Source organism: Coregonus lavaretus (assembly GCF_964263955.1).
Source record: "Coregonus lavaretus genome assembly, chromosome: 7".
Lineage (NCBI taxonomy): Eukaryota > Metazoa > Chordata > Actinopteri > Salmoniformes > Salmonidae > Coregonus > Coregonus lavaretus.
The window spans coordinates 60,655,073-60,671,585 of record NC_139994.1 but is presented as its reverse complement, the minus strand read 5'-3'; positions in this window follow the sequence as shown (position 1 = coordinate 60,671,585).

Here is a 16,513-nt window from a genome sequence, read left to right as displayed (position 1 = left end):
CAGGCACTGACTTCACTACCAATATAAATTGGTGTCTTAGTTTATTTTTTTTATGTTTTATTTTTAATTTTTAGGGGGTAGATCAGCTTTAGTATTGCAGATAGATTGTAACTTCCATCAATGTAATTGTCTGCATCACTTCCAATCCTCCATATGTTTTTTTTTTCTTGCAAATATACAGTGAGCACCATAATTCATTGGACAGTGACCATTTTTTTGTTATTTTGGTTCTGTACTCTAGCACTTTGAGTTTGAAAGGATACAATGACAATGAGGGTGAAGTGCAGACTGTCAGCTTTAATTTGAGAGTATTTTATTTTCATACATATCGGATGAACCGTTTAGAAATGACAGCACCTTTTGTACATGGTTCCCCCATTTTAAGGTACTACAAGTATTTGTTAAATTGGCTTCACAGATGTGTGTTGTTAGGCAGGTGTATTCATTTGTGTCGTTAGTGAATGCAGGAGAGATGTTGATGAATAGTATTGATTCTAGACTTTGCTATTGCCTTTGGAGGTTGTTGTTGGGGTGTGACAACATGAGGAAGAAAGCAGTGTCGATGCAAATGAAGCTGGCCGTCATAAGGCTCAGAAATGAAAATCAATCAAATCAGGAACATTGCAAAAACCCTGGCAATGGCCAAGTCAACAGTTTAGTTCATCATTAACAAGAAAAAAACAACCGGTGAACTCAATTATGTCAAAAGACCCGGTAGACCGAGGAAGACCACTGTAGTGGATGACCGGAGAATACTCTCTATGGCGAAGAAAACCCCCCTGACAACAGCCCAACAGATCAAAAACACTCTCCTGGATGCAGGTGTAGATGTGTCAAAGTCTACCATACGTAGAAGACTACACCAGCAGGACTACAGAGGGTACACTACAAGATGCAAACCACTGATAAGCCTGAAGAACAGAAAGGCGAGAATACAGTTTGCTAAAAAGCACCTAAAAGAGCCCCAAGAGTTCTGGAAAAAAAGTATTGTGGACAGATGAGACAAAGATGAACATGTACCAGAGTGATGGAAAGAGGAAAGTGTGGAGAAAAAAAAGAAATGCCCATGATCCAAAGCATACCACCTCATCCGTGAAACATGGTGGAGGGGGTATTATGGCTTGGGCCTGTATGGGTGCCAGTGGAACAGGCTCACTTGTCTTCATCGATGATGTGACTGCAGACAGAAGTAGAACAATGAATTCTGAAGTCTACAGAAATATTTTATCTGCTCATATATATATATTTTTTAAATTTTATTTCACCTTTATTTAACCAGGTAAGCCAGTTGAGAACAAGTTCTCATTTACAACTGCGACCTGGCCAAGATAAAGCAAAGCAAAGAGAAAACCAAATGCCTCCAAACTCATTGGACGGCACTTCATCATGCAACAAGACAATGACCCTAAACATACTGCTAGAGCAACGAAGGGGTTTTTGATGGCCAAAAAGTGGAAAATCCTTGACTGGCCGAGTCAATCACCGGATCTAAATCCAATTGAACATGCATTTTACGTGCTGAAGAGGAGACTGAAGGCAATAAGTCCCCGAAACAAGCAGGAACTGAAGATGGCTGCAGTACAGGCCTGGCAGAGCATCACCATGGAAGATACCCAGCGTCTGGTGATGTCGATGCATCGCAGACTTCAAGCAGTCATTGCATGCAAAGGATATGCGACCAAATATTAACAATGATTACTTTATTCTACATTATGTTAAACTGTCCAATGTTTTTTGATGCCCGAAAATGGGGGAACCATGTACAAAAGCTTCTATAATTTCTAAACGGTTCATCCGATATGTATCAAATTAACGCTGACAGTCTGCACTTCACCCTCATTGTCATTGTATCCTTTCAAACTCAAAGTGCTAGAGTACAGAACCAAAATAACAAAAAAATGGTCACTGTCCAATGAATTATGGTGCTCACTGTATACATATACATATATATATATATATATATATATATATATATATATATATATACAGTGGGGGAAAAAAGTATTTAGTCAGCCACCAATTGTGCAAGTTCTCCCACTTAAAAAGATGAGAGAGGCCTGTAATTTTCATCATAGGTACACGTCAACTATGACAGACAAAATGAGAAAAAAAATCCAGAAAATCACATTGTAGGGTTTTTAATGAATTTATTTGCAAATTATGGTGGAAAATAAGTATTTGGTCAATAACAAAAGTTTCTCAATACTTTGTTATATACCCTTTGTTGGCAATGACACAGGTCAAACGTTTTCTGTAAGTCTTCACAAGGTTTTCACACACTGTTGCTGGTATTTTGGCCCATTCCTCCATGCAGATCTCCTCTAGAGCAGTGATGTTTTGGGGCTGTCGCTGGGCAACACGGACTTTCAACTCCCTCCAAAGATTTTCTATGGGGTTGAGATCTGGAGACTGGCTAGGCCACTCCAGGACCATGAAATGCTTCTTACGAAGCCACTCCTTCGTTGCCCGGGCGGTGTGTTTGGGATCATTGTCATGCTGAAAGACCCAGCCACGTTTCATCTTCAATGCCCTTGCTGATGGAAGGAGGTTTTCACTCAAAATCTCACGATACATGGCCCCATTCATTCTTTCCTTTACACGGATCAGTCGTCCTGGTCGCTTTGCAGAAAAACAGCCCCAAAGCATGATGTTTCCACCCCCATGCTTCACAGTAGGTATGGTGTTCTTTGGATGCAACTCAGCATTCTTTGTCCTCCAAACACGACGAGTTGAGTTTTTACCAAAAAGTTATATTTTGGTTTCATCTGACCATATGACATTCTCCCAATCCTCTTCTGGATCATCCAAATGCACTCTAGCAAACTTCAGATGGGCCTGGACATGTACTGGCTTAAGCAGGGGGACACGTCTGGCACTGCAGGATTTGAGTCCCTGGCGGCGTAGTGTGTTACTGATGGTAGGCTTTGTTACTTTGGTCCCAGCTCTCTGCAGGTCATTCACTAGGTCCCCCCATGTGGTTCTGGGATTTTTGCTCACCGTTCTTGTGGTCATTTTGACCCCACGGGGTGAGATTTTGCGTGGAGCTCCAGATCGAGGGATATTATCAGTGGTCTTGTATGTCTTCCATTTCCTAATAATTGCTCCCACAGTTGATTTCTTAAAACCAAGCTGCTTACCTATTGCAGATTCAGTCTTCCCAGCCTGGTGCAGGTCTACAATTTTGTTTCTGGTGTCCTTTGACAGCTCTTTGGTCTTGGCTATAGTGGAGTTTGGAGTGTGCCTGTTTGAGGTTGTGGACAGGTGTCTTTTATACTGATAACAAGTTCAAACAGGTGCCATTAATACAGGTAACGAGTGGAGGACAGAGGAGCCTCTTAAAGAAGAAGTTACAGGTCTGTGAGAGCCAGAAATCTTGCTTGTTTGTAGTTGACCAAATACTTATTTTCCACCATAATTTGCAAATAAATTCATTAAAAATCCTACAATGTGATTTTCTAGAATTTTTTTTCTCAATTTGTCTGTCATAGTTGACGTGTACCTATGATGAAAATTACAGGCCTCTCTCATCTTTTTAAGTGGGAGAACTTGCACAATTGGTGGCTGACTAAATACTTTTTTCCCCCACTGTACACATACATATATATACACATACATACATATATATACATATCCTTTAAAAATATATATTTCCCTATATTACTTTCCAGCCCCACCACCTCTTTCCTAATTGGAGTAAACTAGTGAACAACAATGCTTAGGCCTCTACTTCCAGCTTATACATACTATATACTTTTTATGGACACAGTCAATATTACTATAATTCTATTTTGTTTCTCCGATCATTTTCATGATGTCCATCTGGTTTGTTTCTATATGCCTTATATTTCTAAATGTGCTCTTTCACAAAAGCTCTCAACCTATAACCTATATACTTATTATGGACACAGTATGCTTTACATTAGTTATCTTGTTGTTATTAGTTGTTGTTAGTTGTTATTAGTCCCATCCTTCAACTCCATTCAACACCACCCATCTATCTCTTAACACCATCCATATTGGATTTCTATTTGCCATATATTTTTCAACTGTACTGTGATGTTTTACAAAAGCTCTGAACCTTTCTATTCTCATTGTTTCTACAGATTGTAAATTGAAAATAATTTTTTTTGCTAAAAGTATTATTATATTATTGATCGATTGACTATGACTTTTCAGATCACCCAGTAGTACTATCTGCAGGGTTAGCTCCAGGTAAATATTGCAATCCTTTAGCCATTCCTGGACCTGTGTCCAAAAACAAACTACAAATGGACAGTATCAAAACAAATGATCTAATGATTCTTTCTGGTTTTAGTCTTGGTTATAGGCCATCAATGGAACTAATGTTGTAGACTTAAGTATCATGCATTACAGTTTACAGAGGTTAGCCTACAAAGCAAATACAATACCAAAACATGACTTTAACTGCCAAACACTCAGATAGCTTGTAGACAAACTGTTCGCCAAGGCGATGGAAAAGGAGTTGGCAAAATCCCAAACAGGCTAGAAACCCAGGCTAGCATTCCAATGTACAATATGTATCTTTCCACTTTCCATTATTCTACCATATTCCGTTGGGTGATTGTGTCACACTCACAGTAACGGTCGTCCTTAAAAAATACAATCGTTGACTTACAGACAACAATGGGGATAGTGCGTTTCACTATATTATGAGGTCCCAATCCAATTTCAATAGCATAACCTTTTGGTGAAGTAAACTGTAAATATTTAAGCATGCTATTGCTGGTTGACTGCGACGATGAAGAGTGTGAGTCTATGGAGTTATGGGTGAATGCTCCAGGTCGATTTGTATCATATGAACAAACACCCTGGGCCTGTATTCAACAAGCGTCTCAGAATAGGAGTGCTGATCTAAGCTCAGCTCCCATCTTTCCATTTAATCTTATTCATCATGATCTCAAAGGCAACACTGATCCTAGATCAGCGCTCCTACTCTGAGGCGCTTTATGAATACAGGCCCTGGTCCATCTCTCCACTGAGGAAAAGCATAAAGTTAGCGTTTTGCTAAATGCTCTGTCAAATGGGAGTTTGTGCTCCATGGACTGTCTAGGTCAGCTGGATGTTGTTTTGATTAAGGTGGAAGAGATATCCCTATTCAGGTAGTCTGGGTGTTCAATAAAGTGCTTATGAAAATCTTCAGCAGCCTAATAGAGCAGTTTTCTTACTGCATGACCCCCAGCATTACACCATCACATAGCTAACCCCAGCTCTACTGCATGACCCCCAGCATTACACCATCACATAGCTAACCCCAGCTCTACTGCATGACCCCCAGCATTACACCATCACATAGCTAACCCCCAGCCCTACTGCATGACCCCCAGCATTACACCATCACATAGCTAACCCCTGCCCTACTGCATGACCCCCAGCATTACACCATCACATAGCTAACCCCAGCCCTACTGCATGACCCCCTGCATTACACCATCACATAGCTAACCCCAGCCCTACTGCATGACCCCCTGCATTACACCATCACATAGCTAACCCCAGCCCTACTGCATGACCCCCAGCATTACACCATCACATAGCTAACCCCAGCCCTACTGCATGACCCCCAGCATTACACCATCACATAGCTAACCCCAGCCCTACTGCATGACCCCCTGCATTACACCATCACATAGCTAACCCCAGCCCTACTGCATGACCCCCAGCATTACACCATCACATAGCTAACCCCAGCCCTACTGCATGACCCCCAGCATTACACCATCACATAGCTAACCCCCAGCCCTACTGCATGACCCCCAGCATTACACCATCACATAGCTAACCTCAACCCTACTGCATGACCCCCAGCATTACACCATCACATAGCTAACCCCAGCCCTACTGCATGACCCCCAGCATTACACCATCACATAGCTAACCCCAGCCCTACTGCTTGACCCCCAGCATTACACCATCACATAGCTAACCCCCAGCCCTACTGCATGACCCCCAGCATTACACCATCACATAGCTAACCCCAGCCCTACTGCATGACCCCCAGCATTACACCATCACATAGCTAACCCCAGCCCTACTGCATGACCCCCAGCATTACACCATCACATAGCTAACCCCAGCCCTACTGCATGCATCCCAGAATCTGTATTCATACGGCCCAGTTGGTATTTTCCTCCTGCTGTTTTAGTATGCAGTGAATACAGCAGTATCAATATTTACATTTGAGCCCCAGTTAAGGAGCAGCAATTAGAGGCAAGGATGCTGACAACAGAGGTCAACAGATATATACACACACACACACACACACACACACACACGCACACTTTATACAGTATATATATACAGTACCAGTCAAAAGTTTGGACACACCTACTCATTCAATGTTTTTTCTTTATTTGTACTATTTTCTACATTGTAAAATAATAGTGAAGACATCAAAACTATGAAATAACACATATGGAATCATGTAGTAAACAAAAAAGTGTTAAACAAATCAAAATATATTATATGTTTGAGATTCTTCAAAGTAGCCACCCTTTGCCTTGATGATAGCTTTGCACACTCTTGGCATTTTCTCAACCAGCTTCACCTGGAATGCTTTTCCAACAGCCTTGAAGGAGTTCCCACATATGCTGAGCACTAGTTGGCTGCTTTTCTTTCACTCTGCTGTCCGACTCATCTCAAACCATCTCAATTGGGTTGAGGTCGGGGAAATTGTGGAGGCGAGGTCATCTGATGCAGCACTCCATCACTCTCCTTCTTGGTAAAATAGGAGGTGTGTTTGGTCATTGTCCTGTTGAAAAACAAATGATAGTCCCATTAAGCCCAATTTGATCCATTGATCATCCTTGAGATGTTTCTACAACTTGATTGGAGTCCACCTGTGGTAAATTCAATTGATTGGACATGATTTGGAAAGGCACACCTGTCTATATAAGGTCCCACAGTTGACAGTGAATGTCAGAGCAAAAACGAAGCCATGAGATAGAAAGAATTGTCCGTAGAGCTCAGAGACAGGATTGTGTTGAGGCACAGATCTGGGGAAGGGTACTAAAACATTTCTGCAGCATTGAAGGTCCCCAAAAACACAGTGACCTTCCAGAAGGACAACCAACTCTGCAGCACACCACCAATCAGGCCTTTATGGTAGAGTCGCCAGACGGAAGCCACTTCTTAGTAAAAGGCAAATGTCAGTCCACTTGGAGTTTGCCAAAAGGCACCTAAAGACTCTCAGACCATGAGAAACAAGATTCTCTGATCTGATGAAACCAAGATTGAACTCTTTGGCCTGAATGCCATGCGTCACGTCTGGAGGACAGCTGGCACCATCCCTATGGTGAAGCATGGTGGTGGCAGCATCATTTCAGTGGCAGGGACTGGGGACTAGTCAGGATAGAGGGAAAGATGAACGGAGCAAAGTAGAGAGAGATCCTTGATGAAAACCTGCTTCAGAGCGCTCAGGACCTCAGACGGGGGCGAAGGTTCACCTCCCAACAGGACAACGACCCTAAGCATACAGCCAAGACAACGCAGGAGTGGCTTCGGGCCCAGCCAGAGACCGGACTTGAACCTGATCGAACATCTCTGGAGAGACCTGAAAATGGCTGTGCAGCAATGCTCCCCATCCAACCTGACAGATCTTGAGAGGATCTGCGGAGAAGAATGGGAGAAACTCCCCAAATACAGGTGTGCCAAGCTTGTAGTGTCATACCCAAGAAGACTCAAGGCTGTAATAGCTGCCAAAGGTGTTTCAACAAAGTCCTGAGTAAAGGGTCTGAATACTTATGTAAACATTTCTAAAAACCTATTTCTGCTTTGATACTATGAAGTATTGTGTGTAGATTGATGAGGGGATTAAAATAATAAATTTTAGAATAAAGCTGTAACGTAACAAAATGTGGAAAAGGTCAAGGGGTCTGAATACTTTCCGAAGGCACTGTATACATACACACTCACCATCATCTGCATTCTCCCACTTTTCTACCAATGCCATGTGTGTGTTGTCTGCTCTTTTCATGAGTTAACCAAACAGAGAGGGGGGAGATGTGGAGGTAAAGGGCTGGAGGGGGAGTGGAAGATGTGGAGGTAAAGGGGAGAGGGGAAGATGTGGAGGTAAAGGGGAGAGGGGAAGATGTGGAGGTAAAGGGGAGAGGGGAAGATGTGGAGGTAAAGGGGAGAGGGGAAGATGTGGAGGTAAAGGGCTGGAGGGGAGAGGGGAAGATGTGGAGGTAAAGGGCTAGGGGGAGAGGGGAAGATGTGGAGGTAAAGGACTAGGGGGAGAGGGGAAGATGTGGAGGTAAAGGACTAGGGGGAGAGGGGAAGATGTGGAGGTAAAGGGCTAGGGGGAGAGGGGAAGAGGGGAAGATGTGGAGGTAAAGGACTAGGGGGAGAGGGGAAGATGTGGAGGTAAAGGGCTAGGGGGAGAGGGGAAGATGTGGAGGTAAAGGGGAGAGGGGAAGATGTGGAGGTAAAGGGGAGAGGGGAAGATGTGGAGGTAAAGGGCTGGAGGGGGAGTGGAAGATGTGGAGGTAAAGGGGAGAGGGGGAGTGGAAGATGTGGAGGTAAAGGGGAGAGGGGAAGATGTGGAGGTAAAGGGCTGGCGGGGGAGTGGAAGATGTGGAGGTAAAGGGGAGAGGGGAAGATGTGGAGGTAAAGGGCTGGCGGGAGAGGGGGAGAGGGGGGAGAGGGGGAAGATGTGGAGGTAAAGGACTAGGGGAGAGGGGGAGATGAGGAGGGAAAGGGTTAGGGGGAGAGGGGGGCGATGTCGAGGTAAAGGGGGAGAGGGGGGCGATGTCGAGGTAAAGGACTAGGGGGTGAGGGGGGCGATGTCGAGGTAAAGGACTAGGGGAGAGGGGGTTGATATGGAGGTAAAGGGCTAGACAGGGAGAGGGGAGAGGGGAGGGTAAAGGACTAGGGGGAGAGGGGAAGATGTGGAGGTAAAGGGCTAGGCAGGGACCATCAGCCACATCTACACCCCCACCCCCACCAATTAACTCCCCCCCAAGTCAACTATGCCCACACCCCATTTAGGCCCCCTCAGATCAGACCTACGCCCCTCCTACCCACCCCAAGCCCCCCACTCCCACAAAGAGGGCCTCAACATGAATGTCACACATACGCCCAGGCCGTGAGCAGGCAAACAGGCCCAACACCCACTCTTACACTAGCCCAAGCCAATGGCATTTACCAGATGCTCAGCAGGCTCTGCTCACAATTACTGGCCTGAGGCCAAACCACACAACCAACAACATTAGACACTTTATGGAACACAAAGCCTTCACTATTTCATCCTGGAATATCCAAGGCCTGAGGTCATCTGCCTTTGGCCTAAAGAGCAGGAATCTGGACTTCACCAAAGAAATCGGAAATACAGACATTGTCATCCTACAAGAAACATGGTATAGAGGAGACGGACCCACTGGTTGCCCTCTAGGTTACAAAGAGCTGGTAGTCCCATCCACCAAACTACCAGGTGTGAAACAGGGAATGCACTCAGGGGGTATGCTAATTTGGTATAGAGCAGACCTAACTCACTCTATTAAATTAATCAAAACAGGAACATTTTACATTTGGTTAGAAATTCAAAAGGAAATGATCTCAACAGAGAAAAATGTCCTCCTGTGTGCTACCTATATCCCCCCACTAGAATCCCCATACTTTAGTGAAGACAGCTTCTCCACCCTGGAGGGGAAAATCAATCATTTCCAGACCCAGGGACATGTACTAGTCTGTGGCGACCTAAATGCCAGAACTGGACAAGAACCTGACACCCTCAGCATACAGGGGGACAAACACCTACCTGGAGGTGACAGCATTCCCTCCCCCATATGCCCCCCTAGGCACAACTACGACAACATAACCAACAAAAACGGGTCACGACTCCTGCAGCTCTGTCGCACACTGGGTATGTACATAGTCAATGATAGGCTTCGAGGGGACTCCTATGGTATGTACACCTATAGCTCATCTCTTGGCAGTAGTACTGTATACTTTATCACTGACCTCAACCCAGAGTCTTTCAGAGTGTTCACAGTCAGCCCACTGACACCCCTATCAGACCACAGCAAAATCACAGTCTACTTGAACAGAGCAATACTCAATAATGAGGCATCAAAGCCAAAGGAACTGAATAATATTAAGAAATGCTATAGATGGAAGGAAAGTATTGTTGAAACCTACCAAAAAACAATTAGGAAACAACAAATTCAATCCAATCTAGACAACTTCCTGGACAAAACGTTCCACTGTAATAGTGAAGATGTAAACTTGGCAGTAGAAAACCTAAACAGTATATTTGACCTCTCAGCTTCCCTATCAAATCTAAAAATCTCTAACAGAAAACCAAAGAAAAGTAACAACAGTGATAAACGGTTTCATGAAGAATGCAAAAACCTAAGAAAGAAATTGAGAAACCTATCCAACCAAAAACAGAGACCCAGAAAACCTGAGCCTACGCCTTCACTATGGTGAATCACTAAAACAATACAGAAATAAACTACGGAAAAAGAAGGAACATCATGTCAGAAATCAGCTCAATGTAATTGAAGAATCCATAGACTCTAACCACTTCTGGGAAAATTGGAAAACACTAAACAAACAACAACACGAAGAGCTATCTATCCAAAACGGAGATGTATCGGTAAACCACTTCTCCAATCTTTTTGACCCTATAACAGAGAACAAACAGCAAACAAATATACATGATCAAAAGCAAATCTTAGAATCAACTATTAAAGACTACCAGAACCCACTGGATTCTCCAATTACATTGAATGAACTACAGTACAAAATACAAACCCTCCAACCCAAAAAGACCTGTGGTGTTGATGGTATCCTCAATGAAATTATAAAATATACAGACCACAAATTTCAATTAGCTTTACATAAACTCTTTAACATCATCCATAGCTCTGGCATCTTCCCCAATATTTGGAACCAAGGACTGATCACCCCAATCCACAAAAGTGGAGACAAATTTGACCCCAATAACTACCGTGGGATATACGTCAATAGCAACCTTGGGAAAATCCTCTGAATTATCATTAACAGCAGACTAGTTCATTTTCTCAGTGAAAACAATGTACTGAGCAAATGTCAAATTGTTTTTTTTTACCAAATTACCGTACGACAGACCACGTATTCACCCTGCACACCCTAATTGACAAACAAACAAACCAAAACAAAGGCAAAGTCTTCTCATGCTTTGTTGATTTCAAAAAAGCTTTTGACTCAATTTGGCATGAGGGTCTGCTATACAAATTGATGGAAAGTGGGGTTGGGGGAAAAACATACGACATTATAAAATCCATGTACACAAACAACAAGTGTGCGGTTAAAATTGGCAAAAAAGACAGGGATGCAGTTTAAGCCCCACCCTCTTCAACATATATATCAATGAATTGGCGAGGGCACTAGAACAGTCTGCAGCACCCGGCCTCACCCTACTAGAATCTGAAGTCAAATGTCTACTGTTTACTGATGATCTGGTGCTTTTGTCACCAACCAAGGAGGGCCGACAGCAGCACTTAGATCTTCTGCACAGATTCTGTCAGACCTGGGCCCTGACAGTAAATCTCAGTAAGACAAAAATAATGGTGTTCCAAAAAAGGTCCAGTTGCCAGGACCACAAATACAAATTCCATCTAGACACCGTTGCCCTAGAGCACACAAAAAACTATACATACCTCGGCCTAAACATCAGCGCCACAGGTAACTTCCACAAAGCTGTGAACGATCTGAGAGACAAGGCAAGAAGGGCCTTCTATGCCATCAAAAGGAACATAACATTTGACATACCAATTAGGATCTGGCTAAAAATACTTGAATCAGTTATAGAACCCATTGCCCTTCATGGTTGTGAGGTCTGGGGTCCGCTCACCAACCAAGAATTCACAAAATGGGACAAACACCAAATTGAGACTCTGCACGCAGAACTGCAAAAACATCCTCCGTGTACAACGTAAAACACCAAATAATGCATGCAGAGCAGAATTAGGCCAATCCCCACTAATTATCAAAATCCAGAAAAGAGCCATTCAATTCTATAACCACTTAAAAGGAAGCGATTCTCAAACCTTCCATAACAAAGCCATCACCTACAGAGAGATGAACTTGGAGAAGAGTCCCCTAAGTAAGCTGGTCCTGGGGCTCTGTTCACAAACACAAACAGACCCCACAGAGCCCCAGGATAACAACAACAACAACACAATTAGACCCAACCAAATCATGAGAAAACAAAAAGAGATTTACTTGACACATTGGAAAGAACAAACAAAAAAACAGAGCAAACTAGAATGCTATTTGGCCGTAAACAGAGTACACAGTCGCAGAATACCTGACCACTGTGACTGACCCAAACTTAAGGAAAGCTTTGACTATGTACAGACTCAGTGAGCATAGCCTTGCTATTGAGAAAGGCCGCCGTAGGCAGACCTGGCTCTCAAGAGAAGACAGGCTATGTGCACACTGCCCACAAAATGAGGTGGAAACTGAGCTGCACTTCCTAACCTCCTGCCAAATGTATGACCATATTAGAGACACATATTTCCCTCAGATTACAGCGATCCACAAAGAATTTGAAAACAAACCCAATTTTGATAAACTCCCTTATCTACTGGGTGAAATACCACAGTGTGCCATCACAGCTGCAAGATTTGTGACCTGTTGCCACAAGAAAAGGGCAACCAGTGAAGAACAACCACCATTGTAAATACAACCCATATTTATGTTTATTTATTTTCCCATTTGTACATTAACTATTTGCACATTGTTACAACACTGTATATAGACATAATATGACATTTGAAATGTCTTTATTCTTTTGGAACTTCTGAGTGTAATGTTTACTGTTAATATTTATTGTTTATTTCACTTTTGTTTACTATCTACTTCACTTGCTTTGGCAATGTTAACATATGTTTCCCATGCCAATAAAGCCCTTAAATTGAAATTGAAATTGATAAAGGACTAGGGGGAGAGGGGGGAGATGTGGATGTAAAGTACTAGCGGGAGAGGGGGAAGATAAAGGACTAGGGGGAGAGGGGGAAGATTTGGAGGTAAAGGAGTAGGGGGAGGGGAGAGGGGGTAGATGGGGATCTAAAGAACAAGGGGGAGGGGGAGAGAGGGAGGTAAAGGACTAGGGGGAGAGGGGGGAGAGGAGGTAGATGTGGAGGTAAAGGACTAGGGGGAGAGGGGGGAGATGTGGAGGTAAAAGGCAGGGAGATGGGGGAGAGGGGGGAGGTAAAGGACCATGGGGAGAGGGAAGATGTGGATGTAAAGGACTAGGGGAGGGGGGAGAGGGGGGAGATGTGGAGGTAAAGGACTTGGGGGAGGGGGTAGATGTGGAGGTAAAGGACTGGGGGACGGGGGAGAGGGGGTAGATGTGGAGGTAAAGGACTGGGGGGAGGGGGGAGATGTGGAGGTAAAGGACTGGGGGGAGGGGGTAGATGTGGAGGTAAAGGACTGGGGGGAGGGGGTAGATGTGGAGGTAAAGGACTGGGGGGAGGGGGGAGATGTGGAGGTAAAGGACTGGGGGGAGGGGGTAGATGTGGAGGTAAAGGACTGGGGGGAGGGGGTAGATGTGGAGGTAAAGGACTGGGGGGAGGGGGTAGATGTGGAGGTAAAGGACTGGGGGGAGGGGGAGGGGAGATGTGGAGGTAAAGGACTGGGGGGAGGGGGTAGATGTGGAGGTAAAGGACTGGGGGGAGGGGGGAGATGTGGAGGTAAAGGACTGGGGGGAGGGGGTAGATGTGGAGGTAAAGGACTGGGGGGAGGGGGGAGATGTGGAGGTAAAGGACTGGGGGGAGGGGGGAGATGTGGAGGTAAAGGACTGGGGGGAGGGGGTAGATGTGGAGGTAAAGGACTGGGGGGAGGGGGTAGATGTGGAGGTAAAGGACTGGGGGGAGGGGGTAGATGTGGAGGTAAAGGACTGGGGGGAGGGGGGAGATGTGGAGGTAAAGGACTGGGGGGAGGGGGAGGGGAGATGTGGAGGTAAAGGACTGGGGGGAGGGGAAAGGGGGTAGATGTGGATTTAAAGGACTAGGCGGAGGGGGAGAGGGGGTAGATGTGGAGGTAAAGGACTATAGAGAGGGGGAGGGGGGGTAGATGTGGAGGTAAAGTACTAGAGGGAGGGGGGTAGATGTGGAGGTAAAGGACTAGGGGGAGGGGAAAGGGGGTAGATGTGGATTTAAAGGACTAGGCGGAGGGGGAGAGGGGGTAGATGTGGAGGTAAAGGACTATAGAGAGGGGGAGAGGGGGTAGATGTGGAGGTAAAGTACTAGGGTTAGATGTGGAGGAAATGGACAAGGGGGAGTGGGGAGAGGGGGAGGTAAAGGACTAGGGGAGAGGGGGAGAGGGGGAGGTGTGGAGGTAATGGACTAGGGAGGGGGGGTATGTTGTGAAGGTAAAGGACTAGGGGTAGATATGGAGGTAAAGGACTAGGGGGAGGGGTAGATGTTGAGGTAAAGGACTAGGGGTAGATGTGGAGGTAAAGGACTAGGGGTAGATGTGGAGGTAAAGGGGTAGATGTTGAGGTAAAGGACTAGGGGTAGATGTGGAGGTAAAGGACTAGGGGTAGATGTTGAGGTAAAGGGGTAGATGTGGAGGTAAAGGACTAGGGGTAGATATGGAGGTAAAGGACTAGGGGGAGGGGATAGATGTCCTCTCCTATCCCTCTAGTCCTTTAGCTCCACATCTACCCCTGAGAAAGCCCAGCAATATAGAACATGGATAGGAGGACTTCAGGGAGCAAGGAGCCCTCTCACACCCCTTTGACCTCTCCTCTCCTCTCCTCTCCTCTCCTCTCCTCTCCTCTCCTCTCCTCTCCTCTCCTCTCCTCTCCTATCCTCTCCTCTCCTCTCCTCTCCTCTCCTCTCCTCTCCTCTCCTCTCCTCTCCTCTCCTCTCCTCTCCTCTCCTCTCCTCTCCTCTCCTCTCCTCTCCTCTCCTCTCCTCTCCTCTCCTCTCCTCCCCTCTCCTCCCCTCTCCTCTCCTCTCCTCCAGTAGGCCCTGCTCCATCAAATATACAATCTCCAGCTCCTCCTCCTCCTCTGGATAACTGAAGCAACTAATCATTGAATGTTAAACAGCCTGTGGTTCACCATTTATTCTAATCCAACAAAAACAAACCAGCCAACAGACAAAATGGAGGACAAGGGCTCCCTGGCAGTCAACCATATTTTACAGAGATTTGTTTTTCTACACAGATAGTTAACCTAGGCTGAGACTCAGAGATTCTGTCCGAAATGGCACCCTATTTCCTACATAATGCACTTCTTTCGACTAGGGCCCAGAGACTCCTACTGCACTTAACAGTTTGTTTTCCTATCTACATGTACAGGGACTCTACAGTGTTGTTAGATGTGGGTTTATGGCATTGTGATTGGACGGTCTAACCTCCATATTGAGTAACTCAGTGATTGACGGCCAATCTCATTAGTATCAGTTCGTGGGAAGGGGTTAATTCTTCAACAATTAAGGCTTGCAGAAACAGCAATGTAGGGTAATACAGTACGAGTTTGCGTCACCAGATGGCGCCCATGCTATGTGCACCGCGCGTCTTTCAGTTGACACAGACAAGACCACGTTGTTTCCATTGTATGCCCTCGCTCCAGTTCCACTCCATCCCTTCAAGCCTCCCTCCCTCTCTCTCTGCTTACAGTACGCTATCTATCTTCTACTCGAATCGCAGTCTCTCTGTCAGTATCCACGATATTAGCGCTATAATGGCGCGAACCATGGTACTTCTGCGTCCGAAAGAAACCGTTTCAGCGCACCTGTACCGGGCTGTGTTTATCGCCTCGGCTTGGATGTCACTGATGGGACCCGTGCGATGTGACAGCGGCGTTTTACACCGGAGCGACGGGCATCGTATGCTTGACAGCGGTGTCGGTGTAGGCAGAGACAGGAGAGAGGGAATGTTCGGACATGACTTGGGTGATAATGACGGGGACGTGGAATCCCCGCGCTTCAGGAGAGCGCTATCCCAAGAGAAAGTGTCCCTGCTCAGCAGCTCGTTCGTGCTCAAAGGGGATGCCACTCACAACCAGGCGATGGTTCACTGGACGGGGGAGAACAGCAGCGTAAGTACCCGTCTCGTCCCCGTTACACTCAGTGGTGATGTATTGGGTTCCCTGCTTGTAGCCTACACAACCCACCAGTCACCATAAGAGCCCATCCCAATTGACATAAGTTATTGTCCAGGCAGTAGCTACACATGCGTAAATTATTTTCCTTCATGGCATTCATTGCTCATGGCACTGAATCCCGTCTTAATGTTTGGTTACTCTGAAACGCATCAACATATTTTCAAGTGCGCATCTAACAAAAATATTTACAACAGCTACTTGTACTATTGTGTGTCAAGCCCCGACTGATGAGAGAGGGTGCGGAGAAGTGCATCCACCTATCTTTTGTTTAGCTGCTCATGATGATGTCAGTCTGTTTAAAAGGTGCGCACACTGGAGGCAAACTGTTTTTTCTGTCCCACTCAGTGCCACTTGGTTGGTGTTGACATTGTCATATGATGATACTAAAGTGTT